General features: G+C 47.0%; 1 protein-coding gene across 4 annotated transcripts in view; it reads right to left on the bottom strand.

The window, feature by feature from the left end:
* The window catches only part of CTBP2 (C-terminal binding protein 2), a 142,024-nt gene extending 128,798 nt beyond the window's left edge, over window positions 1-13,226 (bottom strand). For 2 of the 4 annotated variants that reach the window (XM_054831190.1, XM_054831193.1), the window contains exon 1: window positions 11,845-12,076. The gene's annotated coding sequence lies outside the window, so the exon portion shown is untranslated. Of the gene's footprint in view, window positions 1-11,844; window positions 12,077-12,757 lie in introns of those variants that run through there. The other 2 variants (XM_054831191.1, XM_054831189.1) reach the window with 2 other exon arrangements.
* Window positions 13,227-19,691: the final 6,465 nt, after the last annotated feature.

Raw genomic sequence — 19,691 nt, 5'->3', positions numbered from 1 at the left:
TGGCCACGTGCTGGAAACCAGGCGCTCCTGGTTGCACTTCCACGCAAGTTATTTCAGGCGCTCGGGTCTTGGTTTGTGGCACATGAACATCACTCACCCGATACGCCACCGGGTATCGGGCGCCTATCCCACCAGCGCACGTACAAACACCTACACCTAGAGGAAAGTAGGACTGTTTTCCTTTAGGTGTAAGGAAAAGCCGAAGTGACTGCTCTGCACAACTCAGGGCAGGTCTAACTGCTGAAAGCATCCAACGTACCCAAGGATGGCCGCTGAAATTACAGGCAAACTTCAATTTGTTAGCAAAATGCCGGCATTTCATATTGCCCATGCTGCGGATGCTGTCAATGAAGGTGAAGAAGAGCAAGTTATGAATTTCTGGGAGAGGGTTCATTTGGGGGGTTTTAATCACAAATAAGGCTCAGCGTGGTCCCGTGGCCATCGTGCGGTGGGCAACCGTAGCGGGTGGGGGCTAAAGAGACAACTGTCCTGAGAACGGCAGGAGCAGAACTGTTTGAAAACAGACTAAAACCAGCGCGAGCCCGACACACGTGTTTCTGAGCGCCCTTTCCCAACGCATCAGCCAACGAAACAGGGAAAGACAAGACGTCCCGGAGAAGCAGGGGCGACCACCACAGCGGCGATGCCATCCTCGCTTGCTGTGAGCTGTGGGGCGGCCGCCCTGGGCTTTGGGGGTGCATGGCCCCGGCCAGGGGTGCCTGCCCGGCAGGTACCCACATCTTCTGCTGCCGCGGGGCAGCGCGCGGGGCAGGGTGACCGGGCAGGAGCTCAGCCCGAGCATCTCGGCTTCACCTGCCATGCAGCTATCCCAGGAAGCAACATTTTTTAATGCCTTTTTTTTTTTCCTATCATCTGCTATTTTCCAGTCCCCAAAAAGCTACAGGACACAGAGAATCGTTATGCATACAGCAACCTGAACACAGCAGGAAATTTTAAAATTTCAGCTGCATATACAAAACCCTCTAACACATGTATATTTTATTTGATTTACTGCGATACTTTTCTTCCATCTCTTGAAAGTAATTTTTCTCTAAAGCATAACTGCTTAATTGGCAAGTGTACAAAATATAATTACACTGCATACAAGTTACAATATTGCTTATGGGAATATCACTGTTGATGCATTCTGCTTTATTTTGTGTTTAATCTCTATTAAGAGATCTGTATGAAAATAGCTAGGTACTCTTGATTTTATAAACATGACATGTCATTCAGTCATTTCCCTGCCTAACCAAAGCCCGAACAAATGCAATTGAAATACAAGAGAAAATTCCTGGGCTTGCCTAACACATCGGAGTTAATAAAATTCTTATGTTTTCCTCTAAAGAAAGCGCAACGCGGACACTAAAAAAAATGACCAACCTCTCCAGGCTTAGGTTTGTCACATCTGTTACGCTACCAGAGCGATGTAAGGACATGGTATATAGGAATGCATTGCTTTTAATGACAATTTTTGGGGGGGGGGGTTATTACATTCCCCACAAGGACCTCTGCAGTTGCATCTTTTACAGCAGAAGGATAAAGGAGTAACGCAGAGACACCGATGCCAACGCGGTGAACAGTGCCCGGTACTCAGCAGCAAAGAAACCTCTTGCCCTTCGTGTCCGGCTCTCCCCAACTGGGCCAGCGCCGTTCCCACTGCACCCGCAGTTCCCATTGCGCCCGCAACCAGCCCCACCGCCACCCCCAGAGTAACTCCCCGTTCCACCAGCATTTACACATGCGAGTAACGTTACGCGCAGGAGTCGACGCGCTGTCTGGAAACGGGTCTCGCTGGTCTGACAGCTAACTAATATTGGCGTGTTTTAAGTGCCTTAAAGGTTTATTTCATTTGCTTGAGTAATGAGATTAATGCGATGTTTGTTTGTTTAAGCTAAATCATACAAAGCCAAACATCTAAATGTCCTTAATTCACAGCATTAGCCCAAGCTGCGTTACCATGTGAGCCCGTCTTACTATCCTGCTTTTAATTGCACCAACAAATTCCTGTTTTGCTCCGTTTCGCTCCCAGCAGTCAGACAGCACACAGAGGCCTCGAGTGGCCAAATGAACCATTAAATATTGCCACACACTGCCTAATGTTTTCATGCGCTCCCTGTTCTCTTTGCAACTAGGCTTTTAACAAATTCAACTTCTAGACCTAAAAAGCTGGTGTATATCCAGCATGTATATATACCTCTGCATGTGTAGATATATACACACACACGGGATGTGAAACAACGTTCCAGTCGTGACAGCTCCTGCATACTGAAGCAACACAACACGGAGGGGTGCCTGGTGATCCCGCAAACCTCATCCATGAATGATGGACGAGACGGACAGACCGATCTGAAAACTCACCTAAAAGTGGAGTAACTCTGCTAACATCCAGATGTACGTCCTCGCTTCAAAATAAAAATCAATTTGCACACATACGCATTGTTTTTGTTCAAACTATGACACAAGCAACATATAATTAATTTTTAAATCTGGGTTTGACCCGTTTTGATCAGTTTGCACTCCTCTCTGTATTCTTCTGCTCAGAAGTTTCCCACCAGTTCTGGAGTTATTTCTGATGTCCCGTGGCCACCAAGAGCTGACTCAGAGTTTGAATAAATTCTGCACCGATAAAGCACATGACTATCAAAAGAAGTAATCCTCCCTCATTTCCTTCCTGCACCTAAACGAATTCACATCTGGCCCGGGCATTAGCCATAACGCAGGCTAACACCGCCCCTGCTAACTTCTTCCCCAGTGCTAAGTACCTGGTGTTGACACTGGAGGTAACTCATCCCTGTGATGGGCACAAGGAATTTTTTAGGGAAATGGTGGGAAATGAGATCTTTCCTGAGCACTAAAGGTCACATCCTGCAATCTCCACCTTCAGATGCAGGTCTCCTCTCTGCAAGTCATCCTCTTAAGGAAAATCTGCAATGCTGGTGCTTGGGATCTGCAAATATCTGGACATTCTCAATTAAACGGTGGGCTTTCATGGATTTTGAGACCACTGTCTGACCACTCAGAAGAGACCACTGTCGTTTTCCAGCCCAACACACTGCACACTAACTTACCTAAATTAATCCCTGCTTGAGCGTCATTCATTCCAATGAACAAACATCCCTGAACCTGGCGTTTCCAAAGTTGGAGAAACCACCAGCACCTTCAGCAGCCTCTGCCACCATCAGTGGCAGCAGTGCCGAAACCATGGACCTCAACTCCAGCTTTCCCTGGCTTCATCTTCCAGCTATCAGGTCTTGTTAAAACTCTGCCTGCTGGACCCAAGAGCTTTTTATTATTCAATTTCTTTTCCCCATGACCATGCTAATTGCCTTAATCAATTTACCTTCCAACACTCTCCTGGATAAGCCAAGTGGACGGAGGTCCCGGACCCTTTCCCTGCATCCCTTCCCGATTCCTCCGGCGTTCGCGCAGCTCTCCGCAGACCCTCCTCGACAGGCACTGGGGACACGGCGGCTGCTGTCCCTCTTCCAGCCCAGCAGCCACCTGCCAGCGCAGGCAAGGAGCACACAAAACCTTTGGCCATAACATCATATTAGCGGCGCTCGCTCGTGACTCCTCGCTCCTCTATAAAGACATGATTTCTCCAGACAGCATCCTGGAGGCACAGCCTGCCTTGTTTGCTCTTAGATAGAGAAATTTACAGTTGGCCATCTGAGAAATATTACCTGCTTGTATCCAAGCAATACAAATTGCTTTTACCAGCGGTCACTCCTTTTCATTATTTACCACTCTCCCAATCTCAGTGACATTTCAGGCTTTAGCTACGGTGACTCTCTGCCTTATCACGGCTTGCTCACAAACACGTTAAGCAGCGTAAGGACAAAAACGAGCTCTCAGAGAGACTGCTAGAAATAGATGTTTGGAAATTATTTCTGATTTTACAACTGTATTTTAAGAACTGACACTTTGCTGGGTCTCAGCCAGTCACTCTTTTGCATATCCCCAGCCAAAACAGTGGTGCTGTAGCAAGCTGCATTTCTTGCTAAATTTTAAGTAAATAAAAATCCCCGCAGTTATATTTATCAATCCCATTGATGAGCTCTTTAAGTGAAAAAAGAAAAGTTAGTTCGAAAGGATGTCCTGCCCCTAAACTCATGCTGATGGGGAATGAGCACATCGCTGTCCTTCCCTCCTTCGTTAAACAAGTCTCCCACCAACGACTCGAATCGTTTGCCCAGGACTCACGTGAAGCTGCCAGGTCTGCGTTACTCAGCCTGGCCCGTTTACTGCTTTTCTATACGAATACAACATCAGCATTGCTACAGTTCGTGGGGAATTCTCCAGTATTCCAACATTTGGTAAAAAATGTGCACTACTGGCTCAGTTTACTCTTGTAAACCTCTTCAATGAGAGACACCGGGCTGACGTACAGAGGTCTGACTAAAGCAGTTGCTGTTTAACATTCACTTGTACCACAATCATAACAGAGGTCTAACCATATCATTACTTCCCCCCCCCCCCCAAAAAAAAGTGTAATATTTTTGTCTTTTCTGTTAACTGCATCTAGTAACCTAGTTTTATTTCTAATATTTTACAGAAACTGTTGGTTGTTCTCATCACTACCGGCCACAGCTTCTCTCTGCATCCCTTTGCTTCTTTCCTCAAGCTCTGATTTCTATTCCCTGCTCTCTGATGTGCAGACATTGACGGTATCGTACGGGCTGTGCACCCCACTTTGGTGTCCAGCACCTTAAACAGCCCGGAGCACAGGCTGGAAAGGCGACGGCTGAAGGTGAAGCAGGCAAGCGGAGACCCACTTGGCCAGATTCTTCCTCCTGATACATCATTCAACTAAAATTTTTTCAGAAACAACCGCAACAAATACCACTGGCCGCAACCTCACAGCCTGGGGCTGAACAAGAGTGAGATTTCATACTCCAAGCAAGGCTGGAACTAGTATTTAGTGAAGTTGGGTCGCCTCCAAGAAAGCACAAATTCAAGAAATATGTGGAACTTTTGGCTAGACAAAACTAAAACTGCACTTTGTCTCCCCAAATCTGTCTGTGCTGCTTCTTTCTAATACTCACAACTTTTGTTGTCCAGATACAGAGATACAGATATATGCTTTCTGCTCTTCAAACATTGCGGTTGGGAAGAATATGTCATGCTGGCACTTCACCCAGGAATAATATTGCAGCGCATAAAAAAAATCTTGTTTCCTTCTAGGAACGGAAAACAGGTAGAATAGGTATTTCACCTGGGAAACGCTGCTGTTATTAGCAAAGGGCAAAAGTTGAAGTTAGCATAGATATTTCAGTACTAAACTTTGGGATACCCTAATTCTAGGCTCAAATGTTGTACCGTACCATTTTTGTATGAAAAGAGGTACTAGCTCAGACGAGTGGCAAATATAAAACCTACACGAGCTTGTGCTGCGGGATCGTGAAACTTCAGCAAACTGCAAGATCATGAAAGCTAACGAAAAGGGAGTCTTTTCCATATATTGAATTGAAATGAATTTCATCCAAAACTCATCACAGCAGAGCTCAAGTCTCTCAACTTTTCAGGGTAACATCTAGCATTTAGCCTAATTACTTAAATTGCTGATTTCTTCCAACATGTCCTTTCATACAGAAGCTGGTTTTCAGCATCAAAATAATACAAAAGTCGACACTTTATGACAGCTCTACATGTACCATTATTATCTCTTATATTGGGCCTTGCACGTTTTTAAAGAGGAATTTACAGGGTTTTCCAGCTAACACAAATAAAGGACCTTCCCACACACACACATATACCATCGTAAAAGTGAAAGGTACGCTGACAAAAGCAAGGAGGAGAGTTGACGAGGAAAGCCAAGATGCAGTTACTCAAAGGGGCTTGCAGAAGGCCAATTTTTAATTAAAAACTTTATCTGGGACATAAACAACGAGGTCTCCATGCCCAAAGCATTCCTAGTGCATCACCAGTAGAGGAATAAGGCCACGGAGACCTCACACCTTGGGGAAGCCTTAGCCAGGTACGTATGTGGATGTAAACACGCGCACTTGGGACGCAGAAAAGATGCAGGAAAGCCAGCGATGCCCTCGATGACAGCGCTGCCCCCGTGCTCACCCCGGCAGGCACAAACGGGACCAAAAGGGAATTGTTCATCGAGAAGGGAGGGAGCGTGTCACAGCGGCTTCCTCTAACTATAAACGGGGATAGCCATACAGGCAGGCTGAGGATCTGCAGAGCTCATCGCACCCCACGGCGCGACACCCCCCGCCTGCGCGGGAGCCAGCTACGTGACTGTCAGTTTTGTCCATTTTCTGCCCTAACATCGATGCTGTCGGCTCCGGCAGCGCGTCAGCTGCGTGGAAACTAACGGACTGCCATCTCCTCCTTCTGCCTCCTTCGGAGCCAACCCTGCGCTCCTCGTACACCCATCGCTCCTCCCAAAGCCCACCAGCATTTCAAAGGGGCTACAACATAGTCCCAGCCAGGATCGCCTACACCTTGCAGAGCCATACGTTACAGTTATTACAATAATAACCAAAAGCCAGGCGAGTTTTGGAGTATCCTACAATTTTGTGCCAACCTCCTCAGCACAGAAGCTACTCTTTTTCCAAACCAAATGGGTCGCGAAAAAAAAAAAAATAGAAAAAGATAGGCAGCATCCATTACATATCTGTTATATTTAGCAACAGAGAATCCATCTGCATTATTCCTGGTCTCATTAAAGACTTGGCTCCTTGTAAATATTATGTCTCTAATCCACACATTCTCCCTCCGCGCTGTGCTTCAGGGGTCTATTTAAGTAATAATTGGTATGCGTTGTCGCAAAGAAATAGTGGCTGAGTGTTTGACAACATTACACAAGTTAATGTACACGGGAGCAACTGCAGCGGTCATCGTGTGACAAACCAATTCAGTGAGGTTCCTACCAGCATCTCCACAAAAAACTCACAGCCAAGGTACCCTGCGCTTTCTACAACTGGGGCCAAAGAAGAGTGGGATTTGGTCAACCTTCACTTGGCCACCATGATGACAAAGGTCCTTCCTAATCGCACGCCGTTCTGACTGCTGGCGGGGATTAGGGAGAAGACCCACTTGGGAAAGCAGAGCCTGAAATTCAACCACCAAGCAGGTTGCTTTAACCATACAAAGCCTACTTCTGGTGGGAAGGATGGGCAGAAGCCCAGAAGGAAGCAGGGCAGTTACTTTCAGTGGGACCACTGGTTTTCATAAGCTTGAAGTATACATGAAATTACTGCCAGATAAGGTTGGCGGACCAAGTCATTAATAATGGATTTTATCTACTACTGATGTATTTGAGTACTTGGGTTTTATTTGCATTTTACAGTGAAGTCCCAGAACAGATGGGACTTTATGGATGCCTATCAAGATGTCTACCCTGATCCACCCAGAAGACCACGTATTTGAAAAACAAGGCTGAATTATCCAAAATAACCATGTAACGCAAGTGCATGCAGCTGCCGTCAGCTGCGGGGTGGGGGCACCCTGACAGGCGATGGCATCCTGGGGCTGTCCTCCCCGGGCCAAACCACAGAGCGGGGACGAGCCTCTGGCATCCCCCCATTCCTGGCTGGAATTCCAGGGTGAGCTAAAAACCCCATAAAAATCCCAGAATTGAGGAACCCCGTCATGCAGCAGCACTGATGAGCTCCGTGAGAGGTTGATGGGTCCACAGAAGTCGGTGCTAACGATGCCAAGCCCTCCCCACGGCTGCTGCAAGGAGCCCCAGGAGCTAAATGCTTATTTCCCCCCGCCCCCGGCCCTCCTGAATGATGTGGCTGTGAAACACCCAAAACTGGGACACCGATGGCAATGGAGGCAGGGACATGCACCACTACGAGGCATCCTCTGCGGCACCACAGCTTTGATGTTTGGGGGAAAACGCTGGCACTGCTCCTCGCCACACTTCTCCTCATGCAGGACATGTAGACCTCAGACCGGCCAAAGCAAAGTCCAGCCCACCAGCACTGACCTTCAAGACATGCAGACGCAAACCTCTCCATCAGGCCACTCTGGTTCCATCCCACATTTTCCCCCTCTGACTATTCCAGCTGCACTTTTTTTAATAACTCCATGGAAGTTACAAATAATATAATCCAGGCACTAACAAACAATCACAGAGCAAAAAACCCCACCACTGACTGCCAGCAAGACCACCGAGATCTTCCCACGTATCACCACCGTGCTTCCCCGCACCAGACCAAGCACAACAAACCCAACCCACCAAAGCAAACCCCAGAGCCCATGCAACACAGATTACCTTGCAGGCTCAACACAGAAAGTTCAAGTAGGGTGTCAAATCTAGGTGAGACTGGAGCAGATTTGGACTCAGGCCGCTCTTATTTTGAGGATAAATGTGGCGAAATGGAATTTCTATTTCTCAATAATCCAGTGCCTCTTTTCTGAACAAAAAGCCTTTATCTTTCTCTTTGCAATCTCACCATCACATTTCCCAAACACAACATCCCGCCAGCATTACCACCTCAGAGAGGAGAAACAAAAAAATAATTAAAAAAACTCCAGATGTTTATTCCTGTGAAAACAATTCCTGGCTCTCAAGAAATCATAAGGGCTAAGGGTGCAAGAAAGGGGAGTGCACACTCATAAAGCATCACTGGTCATTCTAAAACTAAATAAATAACAACTGATTCTTCTGTGCTCTGTTACCACAAACTCCAGCTGACTTCACAGAAAATGTTACCTGGTGCCTTCCCGGTACTCTGTAAAATGCCAAAGATCACGGTGTCCCCACCACGATGGAATGAGCAGAACGTGAAGACACGCGGGGCACAATGAGAAGGTTTGGTTTCCATGCCCTCGCTGGGGCAAAGGATGGTCACGTCATTTTTCATCCTTTCACCTAAAACTTATCTTTATTTCCTCTGGCAAAAGAGAAGGAACAAAAGAAAAAAAAAGAACCATGGGGAGATGGAAGAAGGAGTGAGAGTTGGCCCAGGCATTCCTGGGCGTGACAAACTGCATTTTGGAATTACATCTTCCAGTGTCACGTACAGCGGTGGAGAAAACACCAATTCCTGGCTAAAATGTGTGTGTTATCCCAGCCAAGAGTGAAACCAACGGTGACTTGCCAAAACCTCCCCTCCGTGTTTCAGTGTTCCCTGCAAGAGGGGACCCCAACACAACCCTGCACCCCCTCTGCCCAGTCCTTACTCTCCTGTGAGCTCTGATGCCATTTCTCTTGTCAGAGCATATAATCTAAATATCCTCAGCACAAGAATAATTTTCATTTTAAGAGTTAAGTGAGCTGTGCAGAGGAAATAAAAGATATTTCAGGGCTTTAGCCTTCTTAGGACAAAATTTTAATTCCTGTTGGAGCAAGAGAACAAGTATAAAAATTACTAAGATCCATATCACGTTTCCTTTCTCTCTGTTGTATCCAAACCCCAAGAGCTAGGAGAATGGCTCAGGGTGCTGTTCTCCAGCTCTGCGGAATAACCAAACATACACAAAGGTGTGATTTTATTGGGGGAGAACTGCAAACAGATTGGGGAGGGGGGGACTGCTGGGGGCGAGGGGTCCCTGTACTCTGAAAAATCCCAAATTTCTAGGGCAGGTGTAATCACCCCAGTCTGAAGAGCTCCTCAGCAGCAGCTCCACTCTCCACTTCTTTAACTTACTACAACTAGAATATAAAGCAAAGAAAGGAAGACTCCCTAGATCTCATGTGCGGAGTAAATATGACACCTATCAGATTTTATGAGACAGCACCATCCACCAGATTTTAACAAAACACTTGCAAATTGCCAGTGCTGCATTTAGAGAAGCTTTTCCATTTCTTTCGCTTAAAGACGAAGCCACTTTCGATTCCCATGGCTAATAAACAGCACCAAAAACCCACCAAAAATTAATCTACCTTTTCCAAAAGGTTGTACAAACCCAGATTCGGGGTTTTTTTCATTGAAGTAGAATGTACATATTCTTACAAGAGTCAAGCTGAAAGTGAAGAAGTTTTATTTGAACTGCAGCCAGCCCAATGGATAAATCAACTTTCCTGGCCAAAGGTCTGGGTATGCTACTTCCAGCTCCTGTCTGGGACCTCATACTTTGAGGCTGATGTTTTTCCCGATACGAGGATTATTGTCACTGGACCCTGGTGACAGGTCTCTGTACTGAAATGACAGCATTAGAGACGACAGTCTGTGCTACAGGTTTTGCTATGGGGAAATTCCTTTGAATGTTTTCCATCTAGGAAAAGCACAAGAGGAAAAGGGCACAATTTTGCCCTCGAAAAGTGGGTTGGGACAAGAGGGAGCTGTCAGCAAACAGGGCTGGGGGGCCGGAGCTCTGCGGGGCATCACGCTCCGGAGCTGCCCTGTCCGGCCAAACCTCGGGGATCCCAAACGGGCTGGGAAGAAAACTACCTTAAAAACAGGGGAAGCTGACCGCAGGAAAACATCACCTTCAACTGGTACGCTATTAAGTTGACAATAAAGCTCAGGACCGACGAAACATCTCAGTCTGAAATTCTAGGGGAAAAATGAAAAGTCAAAAGCTCCTGCAATCCGCATTTCAAAACACAGGAGGGGTTCACCGCTCTGACCAAACTATCTTCGTTTCTAATCACTTTTAGAAATACTTGGTTATGACTTTTAAAGGGAAAGATACTTTGATAGCCCATGACTGGAAGAACTGGGATCAAGCGAGTACGTGCCCACAGCCCCAGATGCGCTGGGGTTTGCTAATGATGAAAGCCAACCTCTGTCCTGCTCCCCACTAATGACTAACAGGTGGGTCTCCCAAACCCCTCCAAAAATAAAAAGCTCCTTTCTAAAAATACCGTCCTGCATTTGCCACGCCAGATTTTCCAGAAAAATACTTGACGATAGCTGACGTTTTCCAAACAATCACTTTTATAGGAACTTCAGGCTGTCCCTGCAGCAGAAAGTTTTGCGAGGCGAAGAATACAAATCTTTGTTTAAGATTCAAGCCCTGTGGACAAACCCATTCCCTCGGCCAGCTCCGGAGCTCGAGCACAAATCAGCTTTATGGTAATAACAGATTACAGAACACATCGCCACAAAATAATTTTTTTTTTTTTTTTTTTTACTACAGGATGCGTAATTGAAATGTCTGCGATTCAACAATCACCTTTGAATTCATAAATACCTCATAGTATTCTGAACACACTCTCCTATAATGAGACCGTCTTCAATTTTCCTTGGTAAAGAGACCTTTAAAGAATGCTAAAGCAGGTCGGCGCCCTTATGCACTGATGGAAACAGGAACAAAAGCATTTTGTCACCAGGCATCTCGTCTATCATTATTTTCTTCACTCTGCTTAAACAAACTGAAAAGTACGTGCCTCCCCCCCCCAAAAAAATATCTGCAATAACTGCAATTTCATTCCCGTCGGTAAGCCACCATCTGTATGAAAACAACGGTCCATTATACCTAACCGTCATCAGCTACCGTTTTTCCTGCTTCACTAATGTTTTTTAAAACACAGGATTAAAATGTCATACCAACCCTCATGTTCTAGGGAGCTGTGCGTATTCCTCTCCTCTGGTCACGGTATACTTAATCAAGTGTGAATGATTAAAGTACTTCAATTAGAGCTACGTACATTCATTGCAGGCAATTCAAAAGCAGCGGAGAAGTGTAGCTGAAAGAAGAAATTACTTCTACTACTTTGAGATCTCCATCTCCCACTTTCCTCCTTCCCCAGCACAGCACAGAGCCATGGGACCCGGCAAAGTACCAAGCGCTAAGCCCCAGCCAGGATTTACCTTAGGGGCACGTCCCTCCGCAGGACAAAAGGCTTTTCTTTCCCCCTCAGTAAGTCCAGCAAGTTGTGTGTGTGTGTGTATTATTATTATTTTTTTTTTCTTTGGTGAAAAGACCAACCTCAGAGCAGCACGCGTAAATCCGCGACCCTGCGGCAGCTTCTCCGGTTTTGCTTGCCAGGGATATCGGCGGAAGGTTTAAAATTTCCAAGTCGGGAGGGGGAAGGAATAATAAAATATATAAATATTGGGGAAATTTAGCATTTTGAGACCCGCGGGGTGTTGGGGGGGGGATGGGGAGAAGGAGCGATGCGCGGCCCGCGTACCGCTCTCCCCTGCGGACACCCGGCACCGCGCACCTCCGCGGGTTGAGCGCTGAGAGTTGCCGAGTGATTGCCGGGCGAGTGCGATTATTCATCCAAAAATCAGGTAATTTAAAAAAAAAAAAAATTAAAATTTTATATGTTAAAAATTTTAAAATATATTTTTTCAAAATAAAAAATGAATTTTATTAAAAAAACCCCAAAACTAAATACAAAACCCCTAAAAAAAAAACCCAACAAATAAAAAACAAACCCCACGGACCGCGGACGTCTGCTCCGCGTTCCCCAGCCGCCGCGGCCGCGGCGGCCGGGGGACGCGGAGCTGGCGGCCGCGGCGCGCAGCGGGGTTCCCCTTGCCGAAACTTTCCTGCCGCCGCCGCCCCGTTAATCCACCGGCAGATGTTGTCGGCGGCGCTCGGCACTAAGTAAACAATGCGGGGCCCGGCACAACAAAAGATTTCCCACTTCACCTCGCCTTTCCGCGGTCGCCCGCCACCCGCGCAACTTGCGCGGTCGCCTCCCACCACCATCGCACCCAACCTCCTCCTCCTCCTCCCCCCCCCCCCCCGCCTTTCCCCTTTTTCCTTCTCCATCTCCATCGCGGGCTCGCCCGGGGATATCCAAGCAAAGATGTCCTCGCCTTCCCTTGTCCTTCTCTCCGTGGAACGCAGCCCAGGCGACAGCGCCCGGACGCCGCCGCCGCCCCCTTACCTGCTCCCGGCCGCCGCGGCTCGGCTCGGCTCGGCCCGGCCGCCGGCAGCCCCGCACCGCGCTTCAACGCCGCATCCCTTCCCGCATCCACCACCGCCGGGCTCTGGCTGCCGGAGATCCACCTTAAAAACGCCACCCGCTCGCACACCGCACAAAAAAAAAAAAAAACAAAAAAAAAAAACTTAATCCTTTCCCCCCCCCCCCCCCTTCGCTCTCCTGCTCCGCCCGCCGCCGCGCCGGGAGCGGACGGGGGCAGCGGAGCCCCGCCGCGGCGCCCAGCAGCAGCGGGGAGGATGCTAATTGCAACTTGGGGGGGAGGGTTGCCGGCGCTGTTTTTTTTTTTCCCTGGTTTTTTTTTTTGTTTTTTTTTTTTAAGCCAGAAAAGGGGGAAAGTGCCCGGGCGGCGCTGGGCGGAGCGGACGCTCCCCCTCGCCGCGCTGGGTGAGCGAAGGGAGAGGTAGGGGCTCTCACTGCCTTTTTTTTTTTCTTTTTTTTCTTTTTTTTTTTTTTTTTGGCAATAGGCGGGGTCTCTCCTTGCAAACCAATGACACAAACCCACATGGACCAGCCTCGCCCCCTATAGATACTCTTCACTACAAATAGGCTCTCTCGGGGGATTAGTGGATCAGCTAAAGTACAAACAGACGCAGCGAGGAAGGGGCGGGGGGGCGGCGGGAGGCGCCGGGTGGGGGGGCCACGGACACGGACACACACGGACGGGACCGGGCTGCCCCGGGCGCACCCGCGGGAAGCGGCTCCGCGGGGCGGGGAAGGGGCTCCGCGGGGCGCGGCGCCTGTTGCGCTCGGCGGCGGCCCGGGGAGGGGGGGGCCGGGCAGGGCCGGCGGCCGCCTTTGTTCGGCCACCCGCGCTCAGCGCGCCCGCGGGGCTTCCACGTCCGTCCCCCCCCCCGGCCCTGCCCTGCGTGGCTCTGCCCGGCCGCCGGCATCCAGCCCGGCAGCGCCAGGCCCGGGGATCGCCACCGGGAGGGGTGGGGGACGACGACACCCGGCGCGGCCCCGCGGGATCCGGTACCGAAGTCCGGCCTGCGCCCCGCGCCTCTTTGTATCGCCGTCATCCCCGGCCGCGTCCGTCCGCTTGACTGTGCAATTATTATATCATAGCCCTCCTGGCCCCGCACGCCGCGCGTAGGGTTTGAAATTGATGTTGTGAGGCCGGGGAATAAAGGCCACCAGGCGTGCTGAGCCCGCGCTGTTGACATCTTAAAGACGGAGGGGCTGACGCATCCATCCCCGCCGAGCACCCAATTTGATGTGACTATCGTATAATCACGCTGGGGCGTTCGGCTGAATGCGAGATAACGAGAGCGCACTCCAACGTGCATTTATTTGTATTTGTATTCCGCATTACCCCCATAGATTTGGGAATTAATGTTTTGACAGACATTCTTCATCTGCTTATCACAAGAATGTGGGCAGGTGGTGATCCCATCTTTTTGTTGTGTAATCATCGAGCCTTCTGCATTATATATATCCCATGCTTCTCAATCAGCCTGTGAAAAAGCACATTCCTTTTCTAGTCAACTAAAACCCTTGAACCAGATTGATTGTCCATCAAAATTAATAAGCGAGCTTCGGGTTTTGTGGGCAAAATTATAAGGTGAAGAGCCTAAAGATCTTGATTCTTCTAAGCACATTTTAGACCCTCGCTGGATGTTTACACTGTGTCCATCGTTTGTTCTCCGAGCAGCTGCTGCCCGGAGCTGCTACCTCCGTCCCGCAGAAGTTGAAGCCTGGTGTAGCCTCAGCTCACCGGGATTCCCCATGGTGTAGGTGCCGAGATGGCCACAGCCGTGGCCACCCCACGATACCCAGGCTCTGCAGGACACGGGGTACAGCCAGGCACCTCCAAGTTGATTTTAATAAAATTTAGCAGCGTTCAGCTGGAAGAGGCATCTAACTGCACTCTTCCCTTTGGCAAAAGTCCCTCCGAAGAGAAAACCCCGCCTGCCTGCAGGAAACCTCACCATGAAAATCACAGTCTGTGTATTACCAGGATTTCTTGGATTTCCATCATTAGCAACACTGCTAACTGTCAAAATATTGTGGGCAGCTCCTTAGCACGTGGAACTTGGGCTGCAACGAATAACAGCAATTTGCACCAAGCGAGGACTTGCCCGTGGCATTTCAGTGGTGATTTTTTCAAAACCACCATTTCTCTTTACTTTAGCCAATTTGCTTTGTTAAACATTATATATGCAATGTATGGGGGTGCAGGACAGGAAAACAGTAATTGCTCCTAATAAATAATGTTGATATAAATAAAGTAAGCGACATACGTTGAGGCCAAAGACGCAAATAATTATTTCATTACCGGAGCAATTAGATTACAGGTTGTAAAGGAGAAAGCTCTGAAGCAAACGTCCTCAAGTTTAACAGGGAACAAATCCTCAGGCATGTGGATTTTTCTTCAAACTATTTGGATTGCAATCGAACATTCATCAAGTGTGAAATAGCCTTTGTAATTAGATGCTAGGAAAGAAGATACACAGTAGGTTCGGTGGGGGGCCTGAAACGATAGGTTTGTAACTTCAAATTGTAGCTTTTAAAACTTCCGTTCAGCTGCTGCCCAACCTCGAAGGAGCTTAAACTCCTCCAGCATCTCCCTGATTTGTGCAAGAGTTCAGCACATGCTCGGAGCGGGGCGTTTTGGCTTCCCAGAGCTGCGGAGCAGCAGTTTTGGGGCAAGGGAAAGGCACAAGAGGCAAAGGAAGAGGATCATCCTGCGGCCCGGGCAGGCACGGGGCGGACCTCTCTTCTGGCCTCTTTCCTCTGGATTATTTCTGTATTTTATCCACTTTCTGGACAGATGTTTTAGGCTGTTATCTAAAAGGCAAATTCCAAACATCTCTTCCTTCTCTAACTATATTTTAAAAGACCGCAGCTCCCATCCTTAAGGAATAATTGAGGGTGGTTGTGCTAGGAGAAGAATAGTTCTGAAAACTTTGTTTATGAGGGATGTTTGCAAAGCAAAGCAAAATCAAGCTGTTCCTCTTTTCTATTTATTTTAACCTATCGGTAGCGGTACTGAAAAGTTACTTGCTCTGTTTAGGAACCAAGGCCTCTCAGCATCTTTTTTTTTTTTTGTGAAATCACACGATCTTTTAAAAAATGCACTTCTTATGAGTCCTTCCAATATGGGAACCGGGTGTTTGGGGTGCAAGGGTTATGTGGCACCCCTTTTCCCTGTCAGCCAGGGTTCACCTTGCTTGCTGAAATAATGCTCCTCCCTGCTGCTGCTAATTAACTTCAGTACTCGCTGTGCTTGTCCAGTGTTGCAGCTTAACTACTTACTAAGATATAATGCAAAGTCTGTAGCCCCTCTGTCTCTAACAGTTATATATGATGAATTTGTAATTATTTTTAGTAAGGGATTACATGCTTCTCTTGTGAATAACTTGGTTTCTATTAGCAGTGGATTCGGGAAAATGGTGATGTTGAAATATTGTTTCCTGACCCACATGCTGGCTTCAAGCAGCTGAACGCATGTCACACGAGGCACTCCATCAACCGGGAGCACAATCACACTTTCCCTCTACACTTCAGCGACACGTCAGCCTGAGTGCAGCACCTCCTGCTACACTGGTACCTCTCAAGACCTTGCAAGGAACTAAAAAATAAAATAAAATAAAATAAAATAAAATAAAATAAAATAAAATAAAATTTACAATCTGGTTTTCTCAAAGATGTTGATTTGCAGATGCAAATGTGGGCCTTGATCCTGCAAAGACGATGCTTCTGCATGGCTTTTATGTAGCATGAGAGTCAGATTGACTTCAGCTGGATGACTCTCAGTGCATAAATTTAAGCGTATGCATCCCTCTGCAGATTTAGAGCGAGTATCTGTTGACTAGAATAGACCAGTTATTTTACTGCTCCAAGTGTTTGTGCAACTTAGTTACTCAGTGCTATGTAGGAACAGGCAGACACAAATCCTGTCTAGATCCTTCTCAGCCAGAGACCAGGTTTGATCACTAGAAATTAAATTTATGTGTTGAGTAACGCCACATACTCAGCACCGATGTCAATATCCCGTTTATTTTTTACCAGTTTTAAAAACATAGCTGGTTTTGAACAGATATGTTGGCTAGTTTATAATGGCTATTCATTAAAATAATCACCTATGTTTAAGAAGGTGCTCATGTTTTTTATAAGTTGGTGGCAGCAAACATTCATTTTCTACCAGTTCTGTTGGGCCAGAAACTTAAGCCTAGAATTTGGTTTAACTGTCTGTAAGATAGGTACAATTAGCAGGAATATGAATACATCAAGGAATTTCCCTTCAAGATTTTTGTGTGTGTATATTTGGAGCCTGGAGAAATGCATCGGTTCACTTTACTGCATACTCCACTTTTAATATTAGTACTCAAGTTTAACTTTAAAATGCACTGGGAGAAACGCATCCTTCATTTCAGTGCTGTAATTGATGCAAACTGGGGATGAATTTGTTCCAAAACGTATTTGGCAAACTCTTCTGTAACTAAGCATTTAGAAGACAGGTTGTTTTTCTTATACTTTTGATCTCACACCAAACTGACACAGGTATACAAGCACCATCAAGCACAATTACTTCTAGTGGGAAGTGAAAAATGCAACATTTGGTATCAATCCTGTAAAAGTAAGTTCATTAAGGGAGTGGTTCGGATCACTTTTCCTATAATTTACCGTAAGGACGTCATCCAGTGTGAAGGATTGCACCAATAGAAAAAACATTGCTCCTAAATGATCTGTATTAGATTAGCAACTCCCCTCCCCACTCCTATTTTAGGCTTAGGTTTTAGAATTTAATTACTGTAATATTATTTGTTACAAGTTTAAAAGATTTGCACTCTGGACCTGGAGTTTGATAACATAACGGTATTTAACTTCATGTAAATGAAAAGGACTCATTTATGCCACACGTTCTCTGTGGGAACCCAGAGAAAGGAGGGTGAATGGGTTTGTCTTTTTTTTTTTTTTTTTTTTGCTAGTTTAAAAGCATGGGGAATCTTGCTCAGCATAGAAAAAAAAGCCAACCCCAAAACAAAACAAGCCATCAAGGCAGCTTGGATTTCGGAGGCTGTCAGGAATAACACGCAATATTTTTTCTTCCCCACTTCTGTGGGAGTATTTAGAGTGGGTTTCTAGGGGAGATAGCCCTCATTTGTTATCTTACACTGATGCCGCCTCGGTATTTGAGGTGCTGAGTCCCCCAGGCTCTGATCCCAAACTGACGTGGGTGGTCATGTGTGCTCTATAGGGGCTCTGAGACCCCGAATCATCTTCCTCCGTCCTGCCCTGCCTGCCCTGCCTGCCCTGCCCTGCCCTCTGCCTCCAGGAGCACCTCTGCAGACTTGCACATCCCGGGTTACGTCCTCCCGCGGGCTTAGGTGTACTTTGAGCTCCTAGTTGGAAAGGTGCGGGTTATTTGCAGTCTGTGTAGAAACTCTCTCAGTTCTTTCTAATTTTGAAAGAAAACCAAGCCTATTAAAAAAACTAGCCAGGCTGCAGCCTTGTGCTCAGCTGCTGCCGCAAGTGCCTCAAGAAGCAGTTGGCTCCTCTGGGCCCCGGCCATGCGCTCCCAGCCCGCGCTGCCTCCTCCCGCTGCCAGCACGAGCGTTTGTGCAGCTGCAAGGTGAAGTGGATCAGGGAATGGATCCAGCTGAACGCTAATCCCAGGGAAAGAAAAAAAAAAAGGAAGAAAAAAAAAAAAGCTTATTTTCAGCTGGATCTGTTCCCCAACCTGGTTGTGCCTTCAGCCGCATGAGACACGTGCTGGCGTGGGGAGAGGCTCACGTGGGTGGGAACGAGCAGCCGGGGCAGGGAGTGCAGGGCTGGTTTTATGGCAGCACTGGCTTATGCCGTCTTAAAAGCATTTGTCAGGCTACGACCTCGTGTTAATATATTACTGTTGCAGTGCACCGTGCAGCAGAGGTTACAGCGCTAGATTTTCACTCCCAGAACCATGATGCTGCATTTTGCAGGATCTGTGGATGAAAAGGCTCCAGTGGTGTTAAATATTTCTCTGTTGAATACTGGGACGTGGTTGTGATGGGGAGACAAGCGTGGGGTCGCAGAGGGGCTGCCGGCAGGGAATGGGATACCTGCACACGTTATCCGAATACGTTAATCCTCCACTCGCATCGACTGCAGCAACAAGTGCATTGTAAGGGCAGCAAAACACATGGGATACTCTAATACAATCTACAAAACAATTTAATTCAATAGTACATTGATCGTAATAGTAACAGTTGGTTTGTGATGTAACTATGATCTCGGTATCATACTTCTTCACGTTAAATTAAATATGGATTTTGACTGATTTGCACAAAGTCACACAAATTTAGGGGCCAGGTGATGTTTTTCGTAATATATTGGTGTTATCCCTTCTTGGCAAATTTATTCCCGTTGAGAAGGAAACGGGGTTACATGCTGAGAACTCTTGAAGTGAATCAATGATTAGAAAGAGGCAATACCTATTACTTCTGCCCTACTACAGACACTGAATTCAGCATCGGTGGGAAATTCTCAAATCCATTTCCCTTTGCAAACATGGGCAGAAGGATGCAAACATACAAGAAAATTCTCTTTTGATAATCCTGTTGGCTTTTTTTCCTCTGCCTGTGTGTGAAATCATTATGCAGAACTGTTGGGGTATTTTTTTTTCCCTATTTTATTCATTTTATATTGTTAAGCAAGGAATTACAAGTCTGGAGAAAAGCCTCACAGAGTGCACGCACGTTTGTATACCCCTTCTATAAAACATCTTAACGTCATCACCGCGTGCGCAGAATTGTTCTGCTGATGTAACGCACGACTGATGTTTAATCTTTCCAGGAAAGTTTAATGAAAGGTTCTTGAATCAATCTGTCTGGTTTAAAGTTTGAAGGGCATTTGGATGCACTAATGCGATGTATGTGCCAGGTGTTTCTAAACA

Source organism: Grus americana, chromosome 7 (genome assembly GCF_028858705.1).
Source record: "Grus americana isolate bGruAme1 chromosome 7, bGruAme1.mat, whole genome shotgun sequence".
NCBI classification, from domain to species: domain Eukaryota; kingdom Metazoa; phylum Chordata; class Aves; order Gruiformes; family Gruidae; genus Grus; species Grus americana.
This window is presented reverse-complemented; position numbering and strand designations above follow the sequence as displayed.